Genomic DNA, 27,057 nt, shown 5'->3' on the forward strand with positions numbered 1-27,057 from the left:
AGAAATACGAAGATATATTATTGGTTTTACCATAAATCCAGAAATCCACAAAACATATAAGAAATATTTCAAATCCAAATAAAGTTCTTGAAATCCGTAGAAATATTAGAATTATCGTGAAATCCGTAGAAATATTAGAATTATCGTGAAATCCATATAAATATTTAAAATCTCGTGAAATCCGTAGAAATATTAGAATTATCGTGAAATCCGTAGAAATATTAGAATTATCGTGAAATCCGTAGAAATATTAGAATTATCGTGAAATCCGTAGAAATATTAGAATTATCGTGAAATCCATATAAATATTTAAAATCTCGTGAAATCCGTAGAAATATTAGAATTATCGTGAAATCCGTAGAAATATTAGAATTATCGTGAAATCCGTAGAAATATTAGAATTATCGTGAAATCCGTAGAAATATTAGAATTATCGTGAAATCCGTAGAAATATTAGAATTATCGTGAAATCCATATAAATATTTAAAATCTCGTGAAATCCGTAGAAATATTAGAATTATCGTGAAATCCGTAGAAATATTAGAATTATCGTGAAATCCGTAGAAATATTAGAATTATCGTGAAATCCATATAAATATTTAAAATCTCGTGAAATCCGTAGAAATATTAGAATTATCGTGAAATCCGTAGAAATATTAGAATTATCGTGAAATCCGTAGAAATATTAGAATTATCGTGAAATCCGTAGAAATATTAGAATTATCATGAAATCCGTAGAAATATTATAAATCTCGGGAAAATGAAATCCATGTGAATATATTTAAAATCTCGGGAAAATGAAATCCATATGAATATATTTAAAATCTCGTGAAATCCGTAGAAATATTATAATTATTTCAGTAAATAAAGTAATCCAGAAGAAATATCGATGAATCCAGAAATGCAGTGTAAATTTTAGAAATATTTGTAATTCAGAAATCTTTTGTACATTTTTACTCAACAAGCCCTCAAATGTGCCAAACAGTTGATACGGCCTTAAAGTCTGAGAACATGATATGGATTTGCCCGGAACGTCTAGTGACTCGCACCTTTGATATCCCAGAGAATTCAATAACTGCGTTTCTATTTTTGGTCCTTTATCTGATCTTGTCGTTTGGGGGGATTTGTCTATAGGTGTGTCATCGATTCAAAGCCTTCTATTTTTTAAGGTTGCCCTATCTTATATTACTTGCTTATACGTTTGTGATTTTTTTGATGCCGTACCGGATTTTACTTTATTATGTTCGGTGATCTTATTAATGCCCTACCTGATATTATTATATTTTGTGATTTTAATAATGCCCTACCTGATATTATTATAATTTGTGACCTTATTAATGCCCTACCTGATATAACTTTATTATATTTTTCTGATTCTCGATATATATAATATTTTTGTTTATATTTACTAGGACAGTTTCTTTATAAATCAGGACTTTCACCAGGTCCCTAGAATATCTCACTCAGTTTGGCTCATTGTCCTTAATCTACCCTGTAATCGAGATTTCGTCCTTAAAGTACCGTATTTTCAGTTCATCAGGGAAAAAATACTATCGGATTAAAATATTTTTACACGTTTTGTTTAAGGGTAGGCTACAAGAAGCTGCACGCAATAGTTATATTTTAGGACACACGTCAGTTTTGGGGATAGTTTAAAACTAAGTCAGCTTTTTATTTAATTTATGTCAAGTAAAGATTTGATGTTATTTAAAATTGGTTTCGTATTTTCAAACATTTTAGTTCCTTTTCTCAAAAATTGGGTTCCCATTTTCATAAATGAGGTTCCCATTTTCATAAATGAGGTTCCCATTTTCATAAATTAGGTTCCCATTTTCATAAATTAGGTTCCTTTTTTCATAAATTAGGTTCCCATTTTCATAAATTGGGTTCCCATTTTCATAAATTGGGTTCCCATTTTCATAAATTGGGTTCCTATTTTCATAAATTAGGTTCCTATTTTCATAAATTAGGTTCCTATTTTCAAAAATTAGGTTCCCATTTTCAAAAATTAGGTTCCCATTTTCATAAATTAGGTGCCTATTTTCATAAATTAGGTGCCTATTTTCATAAATTAGGTTCCTATTTTCAAACATTAGGTTCCCATTTTCATAAATTAGGTTCCCATTTTCATAAATTAGGTGCCTATTTTCATAAATTAGGTTCCTATTTTCATAAATTAGGTTCCTATTTTCAAAAATTAGGTTCCCATTTTCATAAATTGGGTTCCCATTTTCATAAATTGGGTTCCCATTTTCATAAATTAGGTTCCCGTTTTCATAAATTAGGTTCCTATTTTCATAAATTAGGTTCCTATTTTCAAAAATTAGGTTCCTATTTTCATAAATTAGGTTCCCATTTTCATAAATTAGGTTCCCATTTTCATAAATTAGGTGCCTATTTTCATAAATTAGGTTCCTATTTTCAAAAATTAGGTTCCTATTTTCAAAAATTAGGTTCCCATTTTCATAAATTAGGTTCCCATTTTAATAAATTGGGTTCCCATTTTCCAGTGGCGTCGCTAGGGTGTTTTAGGCGGCGCTTGAGCCACCTGTAAAATTTCTGAAGCGCCACCTAAAATTTCCGAGAAGCGCCACCTAAAATTCCCAATTTTTCCAATTCACTTGTCGAAAAGTTTCTTCGAACTTAAAAATGGCCATCAAAAATTTAATTTTTCATAGTCGGCCTCAATATTTCGCTCTTTAAAAACCTTTTTAGGAGCTCCCCCCCTCCCCCATATCACTCATTATAGGACGCCCCTGACCAGTGCTAATGGCTTAAGCGCCACCAGTTTTGAAATCCTGGTGACGCCACTGCCATTTTCATAAATTAGGTTCCCATTTTCATAAATTAGGTTCCTATTTTCATAAATTAGGTTCCTATTTTCAAAAATTAGGTTCCCATTTTCATAAATTAGGTTCCCATTTTCATAAATTAGGTTCCTATTTTCAAAAATTAGGTTCCCATTTTCAAAAATTAGGTTCCCATTTTCATAAATTAGGTTCCCATTTTCAAAAATTAGGTTCCTATTTTCATAAATTAGGTTCCTATTTTCATAAATTGGGTTCCTATTTTCAAAAATTAGGTTCCCATTTTCATAAATTAGGTTCCCATTTTAATAAATTGGGTTCCCATTTTCATAAATTAGGTGCCTATTTTCATAAATTAGGTTCCTATTTTCAAAAATTAGGTTCCTATTTTCATAAATTAGGTTCCCATTTTCATAAATTAGGTTCCCATTTTCATAAATTAGGTGCCTATTTTCATAAATTAGGTTCCTATTTTCAAAAATTAGGTTCCCATTTTCATAAATTAGGTTCCCATTTTAATAAATTGGGTTCCCATTTTCATAAATTAGGTTCCCATTTTCATAAATTAGGTTCCCATTTTCATAAATTAGGTTCCTATTTTCATAAATTAGGTTCCTATTTTCATAAATTAGGTTCCCATTTTCATAAATTAGGTTCCCATTTTCATAAATTAGGTTCCCATTTTCATAAATTAGGTGCCTATTTTCAAAAATTAGGTTCCTATTTTCATAAATTAGGTTCCCATTTTCATAAATTTCATAAATTAGGTTCCCATTCTCAAAAATTAGGTTCCCATTTTCAAAAATTAGGTTCCTATGTTCAAAAATTAGGTTCCCATTTTCATAAATTGGGTTCCTATTTTTAACGTGAAAAGTCCTTTTCGCTAAATTATTTTCCCGATTTCTAAAACCCACGAGTAAAATGCAACGGTCACACTAAACCTTAAAACGCAGTTTAAGTCGGTTTGAATGGCAGATTTTAGCGATAATGTGATTATGTGAGCGGAAAAAGTGTATATACGAACCAGGTTCAGCATGTAGTCTTCATGAGTACAGTCTTGCAATTGAACGATGTTCCAAGCACTTCGGGTTAGGTTATTAGCTTTGATCCTTTAAGATGTTTCGTGCTAAAAAATGAAATAATGAAATTGTTTTAGTATTGTTATCCATTTAGAAGGATTAGTTACTTATATGCAATTTTATAGGTAAATGTATTTTCTGAATTTAAAATTTTCAAAACTATTTAGAGCACTAGCTAAAAATGTACTTTATCCATTAAAATTAATATTAGGAGTGTTATAACTATTTAACCCAAACATAAGACACGTTTTTTAAATTAGTTATTGAATAAAACATGTAAGAGAAAGTACCCCTGTAATACAGTAACAAGCCAGCAAATACATATTATGTAATTAAATAGTAGTGAAGGTAACTATTATCTACGTTCATTTTCTTCAGCTCAACCTTTTTAAATATGACCCTGTCATTGGAATCAGTGTTATTATACCCTAGGAGGTAAGACACTGCGAACTCGGTGTACACTGCCGTACCTTTGACAGTGCTAAATGGAACTCGCGAACTCTTTAAAATATGTACCTTTAACAGTGCTAATTGCACGAACTCGGTGTACAGATTATCTGAGACTGTCTTACCCCTCGCCTACAAGCATAGATGGGCATTTCGAGAGTTGTTAATACCAGTTTCGCTACAGAGCTTGACCAAATAGTGCCTGCGATCACGCATTCATATCATGGCGTAACCCGATCTAGTAATCCCTGCAATTTCATTTATGAGTGGGGTCGTTTTAGCACTACCAGCGTGAACAAAAGTATGATCGACCAACATGGTAATCTCGCGGAAAGAGTCGTTCTTTTTTGGTTTCGACACAAAAAACAATGAGTGAATCGTCATTCGTGTTCTAGTTCACTTAAAAAACCTAGGTACATATTGCTCACTGAAGGTTTTTCTCGATAAAATTTTAATATTTTTTTATTAGAGTGAATAGGTCACGTTGAGCTAAACATTTTGATTAGTATAACGATCTGAGCTCCGAGATAATATTCGGTCTTTTTGGGGCGATTGTGAATTTGTAGTTTCTTTTTTAATAATTCAATATTTTACCGAGAGGGAATGTGTAAGCTTAATGTTTATTCGATAACGAGGATATCTGAGTTTCAAGAGATATTTTTTTCTGAATGTGATCCTGCTTGATAAAAACTAAATCCAGAAATATGTTTTCATGGAATGACGAACGGGTCATTTACAAATGTTCAAAAACTATCGAGCTTATTGTGGTCACGTTTTAACAAAATAAACTACCCATAGTCAAGAACAACGAAGTTCAAGTCTAAAGGGCGAGCTCTTTTTCGCTTTTTTCCATCCATCGATATCTGGCGTGAATCACGGTAGCGTAAACTATGAACAGAAGAACTAATAGTATATCTCTGTTAAGTTGTTTAGTTTCAATTTAGGGCCGGGAGTAGTGGCTCACTCCTGTAATCCCAGGCGTCCGGGAGGCAGAGTTTGTGGAAGGCCGTGTGAGGACGACTACCAATCCCCCAACGGGTGGTCGGGATACTTCCGCCACGGGTGTCCCCACCCCTGTCCCCACATATCCCCCCGTGGCCGTTACACATATCTCACCCTGATTAATCAGTTATTGTGCGTGTGCTGGTGTCTAAGGCCTCGGGTCGACACCGATGTTTGTGTATCTCAAAAAAAAAAAGTTTCAATTTAGGTTTTTCTGTCGCGGTCAGACAGTCAGTCACTTTTAATTGCCTTTAATTTTTAATTTAGCTACTGGTTGTTCCAAAATAAGGTAAATAAGCTAATCACCCGACAAATTGTTATAAACCCATCACGTCGAGACAAGGAGGAGCTAGTCGTACAGGTTCAGGTACGCAGCAAGGGCCTTTCGGAATTGGGCCCTGTTGGGGATATCTTTGAGATAATCAAGAGCACGCATCTATTCGCGACGCCTACCCCTATAAGGGTGAAGCGTCTGCTAACTCTAGTAGTTTCTTCCACCACCGCTAAGAGCGCCACTGTGATTTCCGTCGCCAATAAGGGGAAATGTGGAATCACAACATATTTTATTTCGCCGCTGTCGGTTTCTGGCCACGTAACGTAACGAGATTCGACCAGTATTTTTAAAGTGCTTGTTGATGGATTCCGTGTGCTGCACTACCCCTTTGACCAGCCAGTCTATATTTTCCCGCAACGCGCGTGTAGTGTAAAAGTCGATCCACACTATGAGGCTTTTGCGTCTTCTATCCTTCTTGCGCTTTTCCCGTCTATCGCGCGTTGCGTTCATATACGAGAAGTGCGCAAATGTTTCAAGTATGAACGAGACGCGCCTAAGCGAGAAAAGCGCTCGAAGAAGCGAAATCCTCATAGTGTGAATCGACCTTTGACAATAGGGCGAGCAAAAAACGAGGAGGAACTACTAGAAGAGCATTGCGTGAAAAACGAGAACTGTTCCAAGGGACCACGCAGCACCTGGTATTTCATTTCGAAACACAGCGACTGAACTTGTTCATTAGGTGTCATACTTATAGATATTATGTTACTTATTTTGGGATTGTACTGAAATTAAAGCTTGATTTCGAAAAACAATTTATTACATTTAATAATGACTACAGTATAATCAAACCCAAGCTACATTTTAATCAATAATAAGCTGATAAGTCGTTTTCTACAATATCTTGCTTTGTTAAAATGGTTTGGCGCTCCGTCTCCTTTTCCTTTCGTTGCATAATTTTATAATTTAATAATCAGCTAGGCTAATACCCAAGGCACCACCTTAGGCCTAAGTCATCATGCGACTTTTGAAGCCCTTAATTTAGGTGGCCGGGTTACAATGCGTAGGAGGGTGGTGGCAAGCCCTGCATGCCACGAGATCGAGCCAACAGCTCCCTACACTAACTATTACCGTTAACCTAGACAAGTTTTTTATGGAAGGGGAAACCGAAGAACTCGGGGGAAAACCCCTTAAACCAGTGGGGAGAAAACTTGCAAACTCAACGCAGAAGGAGTTGTTCCGAGTTTTCAGCCAGTGCCACAAGCTGGGATCGAACCCGGCTCCTCTTGCTGCGAGGCGAAAGTGCTAACCACTCCGCCACCCCACTTACAAGTAAGAACTTTATTGGGACCAGGGACATTGGTACCAGTAATTGGCACTAAACCATCGTAGACGTAAAACATATTTAGCTTACGCTTGCCGAAATTCCCGGAGTTAAATTTTTCCGTAAAAGAAGGGCACATAACTAAATCGATATTTTGCACGTCTACTGATTTTAAATTGTTCCCTGAACCTAAACTATCGGCGTCAGTGCGGTCATCTTCGTCTGACGTTGTTAAGATCTACTCTAATGTGACCGCTATTTGTAAGTTCATACTGTAATGTTCATTCTCTTCCGTCTTATTTTTTCGTGGAGGAAAAAAACGTTTATAAACTGATAAATGATAAAGTCCAGATAATATTTGTAAACGATATTTCTGAGCAAATAATGTGGGTATTTTTTAAAACTAACTCAAAACTCGGTTCGTATGAATTTTTCAAAGAATAAAGTCGTCGTTAAAAAAAAATATTTTCAACGTTTGAATCGTTGCAAAAAATACTATTATCGTAGATAACTACGGTATCTGAGGGCTTCAATATTAATTGAAATATTCACGACGTGAACGCCGTTCATAACTCCTTTCAAATAAATTAATATCAGTAATTTTTAACAAGATAATATGTTTATTTATTATTGTTTGGATTTGATAACACGGTTTTGTAAATTTTCGTTCATTCGTCGAGCTCCGTTGTAATATCACGGTACGAAGTGGTAACGCAATAATATTAGTAATTTTTCAAATCTCACTCACTCATTGCAATATATTTAGGGGCGAAGTTTCCTCGACCTATGAAATTGTATCTCGCTATCCTATATTTTCTGAAATAATACTGGTCATGGACCGTGATTGAGCTGAAAGTGCCCATCTATGCCTACAAGTCAGACTTGCTTTCCACAAATTTTGCACCGTTTTATCGTTATTGCGCAGCAGCGCCATCTAGGTAACCTTTGGAGATTAAAGATAGCCATAATTTTAAATAGTGTTCTTAATTTTCCGCGAATCGGAAAAATAAAAAATTAACATAAATTACTTTAAAGGGTTTTTAATGTTTTTAACTTTTATCGGTATAAAATGTCTAATATCAGTAACCATAGTACCATACTACAAAACATTAATAGTGTTACATTGTTAATCAGTTTAAACTAGTCTAGAGGTTTAGTTTTACTTTTAGATTCGAAAAAATGAGGCGAAAATGCCGCTTTATTTAAATTTGCAAACAATATTAGACTAATCATGGAATTAAAACTTTTATTATTTTTTTTCGGAAAAATACGAAACCTTTTCCGTAAAAATGTCTTCAGTCTTTCCGGAAAATATTCCGACATACAACACTAATTGAAATAAAAATAATAATCAACACCACTTTATTTACGTAATAAGAGTTTTAATGAAGAATTTAAAACACCACTAGTTTCGCACTCTGTACAGAGGCATCATCTAGTCGTGTTTTTAATTCTTCATTAAAACTCTTATTACGTAAATTAAGTGGTGTTGATTATTATTTTTATTTCAATTGTCCTATACGTAAGTAACCGTCCTTTACTACTTACAACACTAATTTTAAATATATATTAACTGAACATATTTTTTTAAGTAACAATTTCATAATTAATCTAAATCACAATTATCTTATTTTCTTGACAAGCTTCTATACTTATCCGCAATAGATGGATCTGTTGACAAATCAACATAAAATATATCTTTTGTGAGTCTACTCCAACCCCCAAAAGGTGGAATAACCCTGGTATTATAAAATTTAATGTACCGCCGTTTTAAAATTCCGTTTGCAAAGCTAGTTCCTTTTTGCAAACATCAATTATATTATTAAAATACACGATGAGAAAGACCTTTCAATATTTGAATACCCGGACTTGTGTTAGCAATTGATGATTCGATTTATATTAAAACAATTTTAATATTTACACTTAAAACGGTGACTCTATTTCCCCATAGGCATTCTCTCGAGATCATATGTGAATTGAGGAATAAAGTTTTCGGCTCCTTACAGTTCGATATGACCAAAGATCTCTTTTAATATTGGAGGACGGGAGGAAATGGTTGTAAGGCGTCGGACCCCCGAATTGAACCCAATTGAAGAGCGAGAGAAAAATTGCTTTTTGCTCTCGCGGGTCCAATGTTTCAATATTTTCTTCTACAAAACTATATTTATATATTTCGCGTGTTAACTTGGTATCGCGATTGCAAGATTAAGGATTGGTAAAGTTTGTACGCGTTTACAATTTGCTCACGTTACGGTTCGTGTAATGTATCCAGGGCTATTTCTTTCCGTGTAGCTATTTTATTTCGCAATGTCTTGGCGCGTGCTCGGGTCATACGCGTTGAGTTTTACGTTTTTAGGTGGTAGCTCTAGTTTTTATGACGGTGGAAAGGTATTGTTTCGAGTTTGATGTGTACGCCAAAGAGGATACGTTAGGTTTGAAATTGTGCTGGCCGGGGGGTGTACCTTGAAGTATTAAATTGTTGACAAGAAAATTTTAGAAATGTCAAAATGCTTGCCAATATTTACTTTAAAAAAGGTAGTATAGTAGAGAAAAATTCAGTTCCATTGGTTGCAACCTAGAAATATCATGGAAATCAGGTAACTATCTGTTTCATGAACGATGGCTCCCTTAAATGTTATAGTACATAGACTAATGTGTGTGATTGGCCTAGAGTTTTATTTAGTTTCTTTAATTAGTTTGTAATTTGTCGGACAGATGGTATTATCTTCAGTAGCACAATATGGATTTATTTAAAGGGGATTGGAAATGGTTACCAGATAAATTAAAACAAACTTATGTAATTCAGTTCCACTGTTAGCATCCCGGGCCTAAATTATTACCGAAGCCGAAGTTGTCTTTTCAACGCTCCAAACTGATGAACAATGTGCTTTTTTCCATAAAGCTGAGTCCGTTTGCTTTGTCCCTTAAAACTGAAATACAAATATGCTTTGTCCCTTAAAACTGAAATACAAATATGCTTTGTCCCTTACAACTGAAATACAATATGCTTTGTCCCTTACAACTGAAATACAATATGCTTTGTTCCTTACAACTGAAATACAATATGCTTTGTCCCTTACAACTGAAATACAATATGCTTTGCCCCCTTACAACTGAAATACAATATGCTTTGTCCCTTACAACTGAAATACAATATGCTTTGTCCCTTACAACTGAAATACAATATGCTTTGTCCCTTACAACTGAAATACAATATGCTTTGTCCCTTACAACTGAAATACAATATGCTTTGTCCCTTACAACTGAAATACAATATGCTTTGTCCCTTACAACTGAAATACAATATGCTTTGTCCCTTACAACTGAAATACAATATGCTTTGTCCCTTACAACTGAAAGACAATTTCCTTTGTCCATTTCAACTGAAAGACCATTTTCTTTGTCCCTTACAACTGAAAGACCATTTCCTTTGTCCCTTACAACTGAAAGACAATTTCCTTTGTCCCTTACAACTGAAAGACAATTTCCTTTGTCCCTTACAACTGAAAGACAATTTCCTTTGTCCCTTACAACTGAAAGACAATTTTCTTTGTCCCTTACAACTGAATGACAATTTCCTTTGTCCCTTACAACTGAAAGACAATTGACTTTGTCCGTTAAAACTGGAAGACAGTTCGTTTCATCCCTTTAAACTTTGGACAATGAGCTATATCCAATGCTCAATGCCCCATAGAAGTGATGATCAATGTGAATCTGCGGCTTCGCCGTGTCCGTCTTGTTTCATGGGATCGTGTACGGGGAAGGTGGAAGAACCCGGGCTGCTCTCCATCCCTCATCCGGAAGGGGGCTCCCTCGTCAAATCCCCGTAGAACTCATTCATCCGCCCCTTGTTTTCTTCATCAGACGAAATGCTTCATCATTCCCACTTCTCTCTCTCCTCTTCCGTTTCCTGCTGGCTGGTATTGAATAGTAGAGCCCCATCTCAGTTCCTTCGTCTCTCCACTAGTCACCGCTCGATCGATATATTTTATTCGCTCTCTGCTCTTATAAAATTTGTTTTCCATTTTCTGCACTCACGCTCTTCATGCCAATTTTGTCATCTGTCACTTTTTCTCAGGCCTCCATCGAGATTGTTTCCAGCTGAGACGATGAAGTATTTTGAAGAGAGCCACTATACTTTCATTTATCATTATTATCGTCATCACAAAATGTTTTAGTTTGTACGTATTGGCATATGTAATTATTCATAAGTGTGCCTCTGTTTAACATCTCTGTATTAAAAATTTAAATGAGACCTTGTTTCACAGCCACCAAAGAAAATACGGACTAACGTCGCGTAAAACTGGTTTTAACTTCCTTCCCTCCCCGCCAGAACTAGTTTTGATGACGGTGAAACCGTTATCGACTGGGAAGTGACGTCAATTTCGTCATATCCTTGCAACAAGGTCTCATTGATATAAAGTTCTTTCTGGCACACTTATGAGTAATTATGTTACATATGGTATTGGTATAGCTTTAAATTAGTTTAGCCTACAAATTCAAAATTGACACAATTTTTCCCTTAGTGGGCGTTAAATCTGTGACTATGTTTGAGAATGTGAGATTTACGAGTAAAATTACTTTTACAACATTTCGCGAAATTATTGGAGTTTTTTAATTAAATTGCCATAAATTATTTCCTTTAAATTTCCGAACCTCTTCGACTGGATTAAAACTGTTCGTCGAATATCTAAATAAAATGGTCGCGACGTTAAAATAAACTGGAATTTTCCGAATTTGCTCCTTATAAATAAACCATCGCTTCTGGCTAACTCCTATTTTCCTTAGCTTTTAACAGGAATCCGTACCTCTCCTTGGAATGATTATCCTGCCGTATCGCGTATGGTAGTGATAAAAACTTCCCTTTGCGTGCGCTCCCCTCTCACGTTGTTGTTTGTTAAGTTAACATAGTTACGTCAAAAAAAAACCGTCAGCCACATCGGTACGAAAATCGGCCGCGATAAGCATTCCAAGTAGAGGTATGGATTCCTGCTTTTAATATTTTATTATTTTCCAAGAAGATAAGCCGTTTCGGTATATAGCGTATAATTTGACTTTAGCCCAAAAAACCATATCGGGAGGGTCGCTGGCAGTCTTTTATGTCCCGTCTGGCTAAAGAGGTCAAGCCCCTCCCCTCCCCTCCGCCGTGGGGGTCCTAACCCCATCGTGTCCTTTTCGAGAATAAAAATAGGCTCTTCATCTAATACGCGAAGGATGAAGCTAAACGGGCTTCCGGGATTATTTATACGAATTTGACCGAAACTTGAGCTCCGTTTTACGCCAATATTCGTACGCCGTACACTTCCCGGCAGTCGCGTCTGTCATAGACATATTTATTTCGTAGGAGAAGAGCGCGTTGCTTGTACCCTACACCGTAGTTTAACCCCTAGCGTAAAGACACGTCGTAAAGGAAAGGGGTATTAATAAAGGGCCAAGTCCGTCGGAGAACCTGGGCCGAATATCTTCGGACAACGGAGACAAAGGATATCAGAGCGAAAAAGGAAAATGGAAAGAAAGGTCTTTTTGTTTTGGGCTATCGGCTCGGAACGCGGCCTGGTATCGATCCGCCCTCCTTCTGTTTTTGCATTTGATACCCTGGGGCCGCTCCACCCACTTCCCATAAAAGGACCCCCGTTCTCCTTCTCTTTCTTCTCGCTTCCCTGCAGATTCTTTATCCAAATCCGACCCCCGCGCTTTGACCCCCTCCCCTGATCTTTCGACCTCACTTCTATCTCTTAGACTTTTTATTTTTAGTCGTTGTTGTATTTCCTTTTATACCAAATGTGTATTTCGATCATAAATATTTTTTCTTACCTCTATTAATTTTTCAATTCGATTAAATTTCATTAATTCCAAGAACCGGACACTAACTTCGAACCAATTACATGAATAGGTCATGACATTAGCCAACATTCCATGGTCATGAAATTAGCCAACATTCCAAGAATAGGTCATGACATTAGCCAACATTCCAGAAATAGGTCATGAAATTAGCAAACATTCCAAAAATAGGTCATGAAATTAGCAAACATTCCAAAAATAGGTCATGAAATTTGCAAACATTCCAAGAATAAGTCATGAAATTAGCCAACATTCCAAGAATAGGTCATGACATTAGCCAACATTCCAAGAATAGGTCATGGCATTAGCCAACATTCCAAGAATAGGTCATGGCATTAGCCAACATTCCAAGAATAGGTCATGACATTAGCCAACATTCCAAGGATAGATCATGACATTAGCCAACATTCCAAGAATAGGTCATGACATTAGCCAACATTCCAAAAATAGGTCATGAAATTAGCAAACATTCCAAAAATAGGTCATGAAATTAGCAAACATTCCAAGAATAAGTCATGAAATTAGCCAACATTCCAAGAATAGGTCATGACATTAGCCAACATTCCAAGAATAGGTCATGAAATTAGCCAACATTCCAAGAATAGGTCATAACATTAGCCAACATTCCAAGAATAGGTCATGAAATTAGTCAACATCCCAAAAATAGGTCAGGAAATTAGCCAACATTCCAAAAATAGGTCAGGAAATTAGCCAACATTCCAAGAATATGTCATAACATTAGCCAACATTCCAAGAATAGGTCATTAAATTAGTCAACATTCGAAAAATAGGTCAGGAAATTATCCAACATTCCAAGAATAAGTCATGAAATTAGCCAACATTCCAAGAATAAGTCATGAAATTAGCCAACATTCCAAGAATAGGTCATGACATTAGCCAACATTCCAAGAATAGGTCATAACATTAGCCAACATTCCAAGAATAGGTCATGACATAATCCAACATTCCAAGAATAGGTCATGAAATTAGTCAACATCCCAAAAATAGGTCAGGAAATTAGCCAACATCCCAAAAATAGGTCAGGAAATTAGCCAACATTCCAAGAATAGGTCATGACATTAGCCAACATTCCAAGAATAGGTCATGACATTAGCCAACATTCCAAGAATAGGTCATAACATTAGCCAACATTCCAAGAATAGGTCATGACATAATCCAACATTCCAAGAATAGGTCATGAAATTAGTCAACATCCCAAAAATAAGTCAGGAAATTAGCCAACATTCCAAGAATATGTCATAACATTAGCCAACATTCCAAGAATAGGTCATGAAATTAGTCAACATTCGAAAAATAGGTCAGGAAATTATCCAACATTCCAAGAATAGGTCATGAAATTATCCAACATTCCAAGAATAGATCTTGGAAATTACCAAACATGCCAGAATAGGTCATGAAATTAGAAAACATTCCAAGAAATAGGTCGATAAATTCGAACACATTTCGCAAATAATTTTTTTAATTATTAAATTTAATAAAATTCAGCGAATAGGTCGTTAAATTCGATAAAGTTTTTTTTAACATTCTAAAAAATGCACTTTGAATTGGAAAGATTAAACAAAATGATGATAACCACTAATGTATTTCGCGTCAACAAAATTCAAATATTTAACCCTTCGCTGATAAAAATCGTAAAATGTTTCGTACATTTGGCTATATATAACACAAGTTCTTGATAAGAGCAATATTTCACGTTTTTATGGAAGAGGCGTTAACCGGAGTAGATAAAGTTACATTTATGAAAAATGTTTGCTAGATAGGCAAAAATATTTCGGGGTTTTTGCTGGGCGTGCAATTCCAGTTCCCTGAATATCTAAACAGGCCATAAATTTCATTTAGCTTTTATATCGTGGGAGGGTGGAAATGTTTAATCTGGCCTCTCCGAAAAAGTCTTTATCGCATTCTCTAGCCTTTCACTCGCTATAAAACGACGTAAATATTCTTACACGCTTCAAACCGTTTTTACATCCGACAGATTCTAAGTATTAAAAGTCATTTGTAGTAGTAGTAGTAAAACACGTAAAATGGTAGTGAACATTTTTTAAGTATCGCGTAGACAAATGCGCCGATATTTCATCTATTCTAAACAATTTGGGCTATAGTTGCAATCTTTCAACTCTCGCGAATTTTGACAACGTTTCGTCAAGTGAAAATGACATCAACTGCAGACAATTCTGGCAATCTTTCGTCAACTGCAAATGATTCTACCAATGTTTCGTCAACTGAAAATAACTCTCCCATTATTTCATCTAGGAGCAACAAACACAAGGAGAACTCAGCTAGCCTTTAAACACGCTAACGAAGGGTTGTGTACGAATTTCATTGGACGAGCGTCACGAGCCTTTACGATGAACGTTTTACGGGCGGGGGGGGGGAAGACAATTTCCGAATTTTCCTCTTCTGACGGCAGCAGGCGCTAAAGCGTCTAGCCAATGAAAAACGTACACAAGAAAATCCACGACTTTTGACGGGTTGCGTTCTCCTTGTCTGGGGTGTTGTGTTTGTTGCTCCTAGATTTCATCATCTGCAGAGAATTATGGCAAGGTTTCCTCAAGTTCCCCCTCGACTGCGAAGGATTATGGCAATATTTCTTCAACTGCAGAGAATTATGGCAATATTTCTTCAACTGCAGAGAATTATGGCAATGTTTCTTCAACTATAGTCGATTTCAACGAATTTCTTCAACTGTAGACCATTATGACGAAGTTTCATGAACTATAAATGATAGTGATATTTCGTCAACTGCCGCCGATTTGGACCATGTATCAGGTTTGGAAAAAAACCGGCTTTTATTGAAAAAATCCAGACCAGTGGTTTTAATTGGCTATAACTGTTTTTTTTTTCGTTTACAACCGGCTACAATATAAACAGTACCTTTTACTTATGTAAGTAAAATTGTCTGCAGTTATTGTCGTAAATAAGAAACTACACAAATAAAGCGAAATAACTATATAAAATAACTGAATTCTTTCGATTTCCTCGGGAAATTCCCCCTAGTTTTTGTGTATGACAGAAGCGAGGCCGCGAACTTTGGAACTTTAAACCTACCGAAAAACTGGTAAAAGTAAACCGGTTTCTAAATATGAAACAAAAAATAAACTAAATTTCTAAATAAAATCTATTAATTTACTAAAATATTTATATTGTATTTTTTTTTTAAAAAGCCACAAAAATCTGGATTTTTTTTTAAGTGGCTATAACCGGATATAACCAGGTGGCTATAACCGGTATGGCTGGTTCTATGCCATCCCTGCCACGTATAGTCAACTGTTCTTGGATTGTGGCGATATTTCATCGAACAAATTTTTGTTGGAACTTCTTTTCTTAGCCAAGTCAGTCGTCAGTCGAGAGCGGGGTAGGCTTTATCCCCGAGTCTCCGTCAATTGGGCTCAGACGAAGCCCGAAGGTTCCATAGTTTGTCTCTCGACGGCTCGACGCCAAACTTATAATATTTGGTTTCATAAAGAGGACGACCGTACGTGACACTGCCTCGGGAAATCACTAGTCACACCCCGGACGACTCCGTGTAAGCTAACTATCAACCCCACCACGAGAGAGAGAGTGAGGCAGAGATGTTCGCTGCAATATACGCGACGGGCGCTGGCGAGATGTACATATTGATACGAACCAGCGCGACTGCTGCCTCTTCCAGTCCCTGCATCTTGAACCTCCGACTCCCGCCTTTCATTTCATATTCGTCGCGGGCGGGCGGATGCTGGATTTTAAGACGACGACCCTAGAGAAATTAAGGTGGAATAACGGACCCCGCCAAAACTCGTAAGCTCGCTCCCCCCAAATTAAATTTTAATCACGCTTGGACCTCTTCCCCGGGTCTCATTTTCGAACCCTGAAAAGGAGAGGCTCCAATTTCGTTTTTGCCTGCCACCGACTTTTGACAACTTTTATCGCTCTCGGAAATCCGAGCTTAAATCCTAATTTTTCGACGTATTATTTTATATATCTTTAATAAAATGTATAAGGAGTTATTTAGTTTTAATTAATTTTTTTTACATCATGATGATAAGGAAATTTTTTAAAATTTTAACGTTGAAGTCAAATAAACCACTATTTGTATATCATTTTATACAGGGTGTTTCAATAAATGATGCAAAAATTTGAAGGAGTTGTCGGGGGTGAGTTGAGAAGTATGCCTGTTTTCCTCCCATTTTACTACCATCAGTTAAAAGAGCGCCAGAGAGCTTCAAAGTGTTGCCTACTTGCCCGTAGAAGTAGGCTCCAACTAGGGATTGCAATCCAGCAGGGTTTTCAATCCAGCTGGATTTTTGCTGGACCGACATCAATCCCGCTGGATCCAACGCGGATCCAGCAATTTATATATTTTTTAAAAAACCAAACAATTTTATCAAAAATAACCAACAAGTTGAAAGCCAAAGTATACCTCTCCTCATGGAGAACTAACAGGATTTTTTTTGAAAGGCGATGCTAGCGTTACTTGACAGTCGTACTGTACTAAATAGCGAGACCAATTTAAACTTCTCCTGATATTCCTCCATGGTATGTTTATGATATTATTTATTTCCAATTAGTAGACGTGGCAGTCATTGGCTCAGCTGTAAGAGATCGGTGTTCCTAAAAAACCACCTTTTTGGATTTTTATCCAGGTCAGTGGAAAATACTGGCAAATACTGGCTAATTAAGAAAATATGCCTTTCGAAAAGATAATAAGTTGAAAATCTAATTATTAGTTATCAATAATAAACATTTGGACCGGTATTTACCACTATTTGCCACATTATTTTCCACCTGGTATTTGCCACCCCGGAACCCTAAGATCCACTTATTAAAAATATAACTCCTGCTCGTTTCCTGTTCGCACTGTACTTTTAATTATATCAATTAATTTTAATTTAATCTAAATAATAAAAATCTTGCTGATTCAATTAATATATATAATAAATAATATAGAATAAATGACGTTAATGAGTTCATAAAAACGTAAAGGAAGACGGACTTTTCCCAAAGTTGTTTGTATAAGTATCGTTGCAACATAATTTACCGAAACCCAAAGCACTCGGCCCGTCCCAAAAGTAAAAAAACATTTAGGAGTTGGAGAGAAGAAGCCCCATACATTCAGAACATACACAACATTCTGAACACAAACACATTACAAAAGCACGAATTCGAATTCAAACGTTCAAAAGCTGGTTTACACTAACAAGTAAGTCAAAACCGTCGTTACGGTGTGCGTTAACGTTAAAAAATATATCAGATGTAACGAGGAGTTCAGCCGTTACACCTGTATTGCCCTGGTGAACCTTTTCCAAAGTTCATGAAACTGCCAACGCGGTGAATACACTTTGCCAACAGTCACACCAAAAAATGGTAAAACCCCTCCTAGGGAACTCTGTTATGGGAAAGTCTTATTAGAAGTAGGAGTTATAAAATATTAGTCTTGAAGTATTTTAAAGGATTAAATCAATCACGTTTGTATAATTTGTAACGCACGTGGGTTGGGGGTATCTATCAACACCAACTAGTTAAGGGGATTCTTGTTAACACCTTAGAAGAATAATGCAGACAATTACAAATAAACCAGACTATATTGTAATACTGGCAACTAACTACTTTTAAAAAATATTAAACCACATACATTAATACAAGAGGCCTTTTTTAAACTTTTCTGGAAGTATAATCTCAAGAAACAAATGGTATTGATGGTCTTGTCTCACGCAGGGCCGTAGCGCACCTATCGAAGCGGCAACGTTCACTTTTAGGCCATTCGCGGCGCGCGAATCGCAATTTACGTGCCAATTATTTAAAAGTTAATTACTTGCGAATCCGCATCGCTGGATCCAGCACCATGTGCTGGATCCAGCAGACCGAAAAATGCGCTGGATCCAGCTGGATTGCTGGATGAGGGATCCAGCAATTGCAATCCCTAGCTCCAACAAGCGTTAAAATTTTCCCCACTTTCAACACTATTATATAGCCTTAGCATATAATATTATATATAGCCTTAGAACTGGTCAGGGTTATATGCTATATAGCCTTAGAACAGTTCACGGTAGTGTTGTTAATTTTCCGACTTACAACACTAGCTCACGGTAATATGTTACATAGTCTTAGCACAGTTCAGGGTAATATGTTATATAGCCTTATTATGGTTTACGGTCAAATACGAGTAGTTATGACAGATAAAGCATTTTCATTAGGCGAAATTTAAATTTGCTAGCAACATTAGGCTAATCATGGAATAACAACTTAGTTGTACTTTGTTTTCGTAAAAATCTCCGGTAATGGCCCGGGAAAACCTGGAACCGTTCAGGGAATTTTTCATCTCGAAAAGGAATTTTGAACAACAGTATTTGTAACCGCAAGAAAATTAAATAATTAAAGTTATTTAACTACGAATATAGTGGCAGTTTGGTTAATGATAATTACTTTTAAGTTTCTAAACAGTTAGCGCGATTTTCGATTCATTACAAATGTTTTGTATATCCGCTATATTACAAATATCCTTGAGCTAGTGAATTCCCGTCCTAGTGAAATTACTAATTCAGCCTTTAATAAAATTATACGAACTAAATTAAAAGTTAAATATAAATTTTAACCCGGCCACCTGAACTAATGGCATTAAATATCGCTCGATGAATTGCTGATTATTATTATTATTAATATTAACTTAAGTAGGATGACCCGGAATGTGCACTCGCTGGTTCTCATTAACCTAAATAAGTTCTTGATAGGATGTATATTTGTCCAAAAATAGCTCTGGAATTTTGGAAACCGTTTCTTTTGAAATTCGCTTTGATCTTCGAAATACGATTGTAGTTCCAAAATTGAAGAACCCCAAAATGTTTGTTCGGTTTCTTTGCTTTAAAGTTGGAGACAAACTGATATTACCGTCAACGAGTTTGATAACAATAAAGCGCCAAAAATATATATTTATTCGATTTTCAATTGTATCACGGAAATATTTTGGGGACTTTGCCTGAATGCGATCCTCCGCGGGGACAAAAGGGACTCTTTTTTGATATTTCTCAAATAGCTGTTTTGCCGAAACAATCGTTGTTTTTGTTGCTGCGTCCTTAAAACCCAAAGGGTTGAACGGCCGAGCTATTCAATCATTTCCTCCGCGTCAAGTTCTAATTTTAGGAAATTGGTGTTGTGAGAAAAAAATATTATTATAATAATATTATAAATAATATCTCATTGTATAATCCTTAATATTAAGCCTCATTTTTTAAAAACCCTTTAATTTCTGAATTATTAATTAATAAAAAATCTAGTTTTAATAATATTTCAGTGTAAAATCTTAAATGTTAAGCCTCGGATTTGTTAATACTATTTAATTTTTAAATTAATAAATTATTTATTTAGTTACTTTAAAAAATAAAATGTTAATGATATTAATAGAACTTCGGTTTATAATCTTAAATTTTAAACCTTAGATTTTTAACAATTCTTTAATTTTGTATGATTAATATTAATAGTAATAATATTAATAACACTTAAGTGCACAAGAATGTTAAGTCTTACATTTTTTAACACTTTAATTTTTTTTAATTAATTCAATAATTACTATAGCTTAGGAAAACCTATTAAAAAAACGTAATTTTCTGTAAATCGCATTGTTCTTTATTTAACCTAAAGGCTATTTTTATTGCATTTGAATAGTTATTTTAAACTATTGCTTTAAGAGATTGGCCATTTTGAATTATCGTTGTAGTCTACTTTGAAAGAAAACGTTCGAAAAAAATTATTTCTTATTCGAAAAACTTCATCATGATTAGTAGCTAACACTACCGGTAGATGGGGCTGTAGTCAAGGGAGTATTGTGAAGATCTGTAATTAGTTGGCGGCATGCGTACTTTGGCGTTGTGCAACTTGTTTTATTTGGTCGTAGTGTTCGTGGCATCGCGGCCATAAATAATTCGATTTTATCTACTGGCGAACAAAATATAAGCAAAACGAAAACAAGGCCCTTGACGACGCTTTCTTGTTTTCTTTCGATGTGTTTCTGTTTCCTTTTTAAGTTACGAATAAACCTAAACAAGATAGCCAAGGGCATAATAACTTCACTCTTTGTATATTTTATTTTAACATGGTGACCATTCTCCCTTTATTTTATAATTTTTCCTATATTTCAATGCATTCCTTTATTTTCCTATAATTTAAAACAAATTTTAATTTTATTTATGCAAATTTTCCTATATATTTCTATATTATCAAATATAATACTCCTATATGATCCTATAAATCCATTGTTGAATTTCCTATATTCCTATCAATTTTTTTGTGGGTTTTTCAGTGGTCACCCTGTTTTAAGCGTGGCTGAAACATTTCTTATTTGAGTAGAAACATTTTCGAATATTAATTTAAAATTTAACGTAATACCACCTGCTTCTACGATGGTAACGCTGTTTTTCAATAATATTGAACCAAAGACTAACAATTTAACAGAAGGCATGAATGGCTTTACAAGTCACTAGTTGAAATAGGCGTATGCTGGTGCCTTGGGTATTAGCTTAGTTGTATAAAAAAATTTAAACTACTTATTTTTTTGTACCTGTGTCGGTGATCTTATTCCAATATTGTACCATTAAGAAAAGTAAGAACGATTATAACTCCATCTGTTGCCCTACTAATGAAGCTCTTTTAACTAGGTTGCCACAGTACATAAACAACTTGGAAATGCTGGAAAAGTCAGGGAATTTAAAAATTGGTCTGAAAACTAGTATTAAAGTCAGGGAATTTTAAAAATTAGTATAAAAGTCGGGGAAATGTCAGGGAATTTTAAAAACTAGTATTAAAGTGTGGGAGGTGTCAGGGAATTTTAAAAATTAGTATAAAAGTTGGGGCAATGTCAGGGAATTTTAAAAACTACTGTTAAAGTCAGGGAAATGTCAGGGAATTTTAAAATTTAGTGTTAACGTTAGGGAAATGTCAGGGAATTTTAAAATTTAGTGTTAACGTTAGGGAAATGTCAGGGAATTTAATTTTAGTTGCAAATAGCTCCTAAAATTTGACATGTTTTGGAATAAAATAAGTCAGGGAAAATCCAAGGAAATGGCTAGGGAAATCCAGGAAAAGTCGGGGAATTCGAATCTGTAAATACTGCGTTATTCATTATAATTGCCGACCATTTTAGTAGCCTGTCTCCAACTTTCCTAAGCTCTAGCAGAAGTATATTATATTTATTATCCTTATGGAGTGCAATTTCTACATTTTACATCGTTGTAGTAATAAAAGTCGGTTTGGCGGTAAAATAACTCCCATTTGAAAACTGTGTCGAACCAGCAAAGATCCATGTTTCATTTAAATGTTCAATATGGTTACTCTCCTTGTATAAATTTACTGGGTTTATTTTAAAAACTGGAGGGTTCTACATCAACAAATACACGAAACACCGAAACATATTCTCCGTTCATTCATCATCGAAAGAAAGGGTGATAGGCGTAAAAAGGCGTGTAAGAAGGAAAAATAAACGTAAAGGGGAAAACGTTGTAAACGACAATGTGTATTACGTCGAGATATAGAAATTCGAAAAGGCAGAATTCAACGCGGGCTACTCGATGGAAATCTATCAACAAAAAACAACACGCAAAGATCCAAGTCATTAGGCAGACCGTGGCGAGATGGCGCCAGATGACCGCCCTGGGAAACATAAGCGGCTCTTTTAGGGCCCGAGCTGCGAGATCGAATTTGCGCGAAGAGGAAAGAATGCAAGGCCCGGGCCCCCAGCAGATAACACCAACTAAACCATAAAATGTCATGAATGATTTATTTCAATTTCTCGTTCCAAAATACTTCTCGATAAGATAATACAGTCAGTGGCCATTGTTTCTTGTTGGTTTTTTTTGCGCGAACAGGGTTTGTACACGATCTGGAAAAGTCGGGAAATTTTAAAAAATTCCCAAAAGGTCCGGGAAAAGCCGGGGAATTTTAGAATGTTTCCAAAAGGTCCGGGGAAAGTCAAGGAATTTTAGAAGGTTTCCAAAAGGTCAGGGATCAGTCGGGAAATTTTAAAAGGTTCCCAAAAGGTCCGGGAAAAGTCGGGGAATTTTAGAAGGTTTCCAAAAGGTCAGGGATCAGTCGGGAAATTTTAAAAGGTTCCCAAAAGGTCCGGGGAAAGTCGGGGAATTTTAAAAGTTTTCCAAAAGTCGGGGAATTTTAAAAGGTTTCCAAAAAGTCAGGGAAAAGTCGGGGAATTTTAAAAGGTTTCCAAAAGGTCAGGTAAAAGTCAGGGAATTTTAAAATGATTCCAAAAAGGAAGGTAATTTTAAAATGACCCCAAAATAAATTTTTGAAATAAAATATTTTTCAAGATTTGTACCTCAAACCATAAGAAATATAAAAATAATCAGGCAAATAAATTTTTGCAAGTTGTATTAAAAATACATAATCAATATTTTTCAAGATTTTTCCTCAAAAAATTTATTTATTCTACAATAATGGTCAGTGAAAATTTGGCAATTTGGTCCGGGAAAACCTGGAAATGTCAGGGAATTTAATTCCGGAAAGTTTGTACGTACCGTGGCGAAGTAACCCAATCTAAAGTTTTTTTTCTTATTCTTAAGTGGTTGTAATTCTAGTATTATTAATTTATTATTATTATTCTCATACTCGTTGCAGTCAGCTCAGCTGTTCTATAAGTTCTATTTAATCCAATATTTTTATTTAGTTTCATAATTCGTGTTGGAAAACTATCGTTACACCATTCTTCGGATTTTTGCGTTTCTAACCTGAAGTTTGATCTACAATATCCTACATTTCAGAAATGTATGAGCCTATATTGTATTTTTTTCTGTCCTGTGTGTAATCCTATAAATTGGCAAAAAAAATAAAAATTCTTATTGCTTAAACTTAGCTTAAAGTAAAAAATAGAAGGTTCCCAGCTAAAATCGAGATTTTTTCCTTAAACTACCCTATTTACCATAAATACTAAACTATTTTTATACTTCTGCTAAAATAATCAAAACCAAGTCAATTTTCGGTATAATTTAATTAGATTAAATATATTATTTGGTTTTACATTAGTTCTCATTTTCAATTATTTGGTTCCCATTTTCAATCCTTTAGCTCCCATTTTCAATCCTTTAGTTCCCATTTTCAATCCTTTAGTTCCCATTTTCAATCCTTTAGTTCCCATTTTCAATCCTTTAGTTCCCATTTTCAATCCTTTAGTTCCCATTTTCAATCCTTTGGTTCCCATTTTCAATCCTTTGGTTCCCATTTTCAATCATTGGGTTCCCATTTTCAATCATTTAGTTCCCTTTTTCAATCATTTAGTTCCCTTTTTCAATCATTTGGTTCTTTGTTCCTATTCTCAGTCATTTGGTTCTTGGTTCGTATTGGCAATCATTTGGTTCGTATTTTCAATCATTTGGTTCGTATTTTCAATCATTTGGTTCGTATTTTCAATCCTTTAGTTCCCATTTTCAATCCTTTAGTTCCCATTTTCAATCCTTTAGTTCCCATTTTCAATCCTTTAGCTCCCATTTTCAATCCTTTAGCTCCCATTTTCAATCCTTTAGTTCCCATTTTCAATCCTTTAGTTCCCATTTTCAATCCTTTGGTTCCCATTTTCAATCATTGGGTTCCCATTTTCAATCATTTAGTTCCCTTTTTCAATCATTTAGTTCCCTTTTTCAATCATTTGGTTCTTTGTTCCTATTCTCAGTCATTTGGTTCTTGGTTCGTATTGGCAATCATTTGGTTCGTATTTTCAATCATTTGGTTCGTATTTTCAATCATTTGGTTCGTATTTTCAATCCTTTAGTTCCCATTTTCAATCCTTTAGTTCCCATTTTCAATCCTTTAGTTCCCATTTTCAATCCTTTAGCTCCCATTTTCAATCCTTTAGCTCCCATTTTCAATCCTTTAGTTCCCATTTTCAATCCTTTAGTTCCCATTTTCAATCCTTTAGTTCCCATTTTCAATCCTTTAGTTCCCATTTTCAATCCTTTAGTTCCCATTTTCAATCCTTTAGTTCCCATTTTCAATCCTTTGGTTCCCATTTTCAATCATTTAGTTCTCATTTTCAATCAATTGGTTCTTGGTTCGTATTTGCGATCATTTGGTTCGTATTTTCAATCATTTTCTTCCTGGTTTCGACTCCTAATCATTTGATTCGTACTCTTAACCATTACGCTCCTGCTCTCAAATACTTGGTTCCCATTTTCACTGTGGAAATTCACAATAATGTTTAATTCAAACTTTAAAAAAAATGAAATGAACAACTTTCTAAGAAATCTATTTATAAAATACCTTTATTCCCTTGTTCGAAAAATCCGCCCCAAAATACTGACAAAGCCTAAAGTAACAGGGGGGAACAACCACGTATGACTGTACCCGTGCAAAAACGGCATCGTCTTGTCAATAAAGCTTTCGAATCTTATTGGCTGTTTATGATCAATCGGAATTTCACGCCCCTAGATTTTGTAAAGAGCCTTCCTTACAGAAGAACCCCGTTCTTTCTATAAACCGTCCGCAAGGTCATTCTCAACCTTTCGTGTATGCGTAGTTCAGAGATCAGCTCCTAGATGGGGTTAGGAGCGGAAATATCGGCCGGAAATTCCCGTGAGCCACCCCCTTTCCTTCCCCCACCTCGCGCGAGTTGTAAGTGTATAAAGCGCAACTCGAAGTCTCGAACTCGCGCTTTGGTTCATTATAAAGTATAATATTGGCCCTGGCTCTGGAACTCGCTCCCGTAAACGGTTGATTCTTGCCGTTTGTTGACGGTGAAAGTGTCAGCTTAAACCTTTATCGGGAACCTACAAATTCCTCTATGACTACTACCAGGTGTTGCCGAGACCATGTACCGTGATTCAAATCGACAAATTCCGACATTCTTAAAAATCGCGTACACTCTAGAGAAAAATAAGTTTATACAGGATTGCCACACGTCAGGGGAAACAGGGAAATCAGGGAAAAGTCAGGGAATTTAAAAATGGGCCTAAAAAGTCAGGGAAATGTCAGGGAATTTTAAGAATTGGTAAAAATTCAGGGAAAAGTCAGGGAATCCAATTAATTTCCTTGAATGTTTGGCTAATTTTTTCAACATTGCAATAACCTTTTTTACTGAAATATAAGTCCATCTAAATTTATTAACTTCTGATACAAGTAAAATATAAAAGAAAAATTTTGGCCTTAATAAGTCAGGGAAAATCTGTTAAAATGGTCAGGGAATAGTCAGGGAATTTGAAACTCAAAATTTTGTGTCAACCCTGAGTTATGAGATTTCATTTATCCTGTTAGATACTAAATTATATTTTGTTTATTTATTCAAAACTTCGTGGTCCATAGACTTTAAGACTGCTGAACTTATTTTTATGTAATAAAATACGCAAAAAAGCTAATCCCTAAACAAATTTGAAGAAATTAAAAAACTTACTAATAACTCGTACCAATAGGTCTTCGAGCAAACAATAAACGCGAATCTTGGATCAAATAGATCTTCGAGTAATAAACTACATAAAAACTAAATAAAATAGCCAGAAATTTCAACGGTAGACCGGTTTCGTTCTATTTGGAACTCATCAGTACCGTGCGGGAAATCTGGCTGGTGACTGTTATATCTAAAAGATAAACTTAGCCTAAACATTAAAAATTTCAAAACGCGTTGCAAAGCAACGGAAAGCCGAAAAGGGGGGAGTGTGGTGGAGAAAAGCATATACGATAAGTTAAGTTAGAAGAAACCACCTATGGACTGTGAGAAGGGTGATAAAATACGCGTATTTTATCACCCTTCGCACAGTCCATAGGTGGTTTCTTCTAACTTGTTTTTATATAGCTCATTTGTCACGAAATACGTAGAAGTTCAATTCAGTTTATACTCCAAAATATGGTGTATCGTCGAATTTACTCCTATGTCCAGGATTTTCGTAGAAAAACGTCACTGACAGCAACATCGAAACAAAAAATCCAAGGTTACTTTATAGAAAGAGTTATAGTCAACTTTCTATACAGAACCCTGAATGAAACACCCTGTGTACGCGGGAGTAGTTAATTCGTTAACGGCGCGGTGTATAAACCAGCTTTGTCATAGAGAGATACGAGGCGGGTGATTGTAAGATAGGCTGGGATTTTCCTCCACTCTTGGACGGTTTGCGAAAATTGCGAAGGACTGACTGATCGCGGCGCAGGACGTGAATATCTTTAAATTCTCCCCTCAATCTTCGTACGCGCCGATCGATTGGACCCCGTCATAAACGTAGAAACAAATTAATTACACGGACGTTTTAATCACAGAGAGAACTTGAAGCGTTTAATTCCTGCTCTCGTTTAAGCTCGAGTTTCCAA

The 27,057-nt window shown here is 35.4% G+C and overlaps 2 protein-coding genes across 3 annotated transcripts in view; one reads left to right on the plus strand and one right to left on the minus strand.

Moving 5' to 3' along the window:
* Positions 1-27,057, plus strand: part of timeout (circadian regulator timeout) — a 351,606-nt gene that overhangs the window by 83,515 nt on the left and 241,034 nt on the right. The gene's annotated exons all lie outside the window — the stretch shown is intronic.
* Positions 1-27,057, minus strand: part of LOC149943831 (uncharacterized) — a 181,201-nt gene that overhangs the window by 59,259 nt on the left and 94,885 nt on the right. The window contains exon 2 of the mRNA XM_090175817.1: positions 3,832-3,933. The gene's annotated coding sequence lies outside the window, so the exon portion shown is untranslated. The remainder of the gene's footprint in view (positions 1-3,831; positions 3,934-27,057) is intronic.

This window comes from Leiobunum rupestre, chromosome 5, assembly GCF_980474605.1.
Source record: "Leiobunum rupestre chromosome 5, qqLeiRupe1.1.hap1, whole genome shotgun sequence".
Classification (NCBI taxonomy): Eukaryota; Metazoa; Arthropoda; class Arachnida; order Opiliones; family Sclerosomatidae; genus Leiobunum; species Leiobunum rupestre.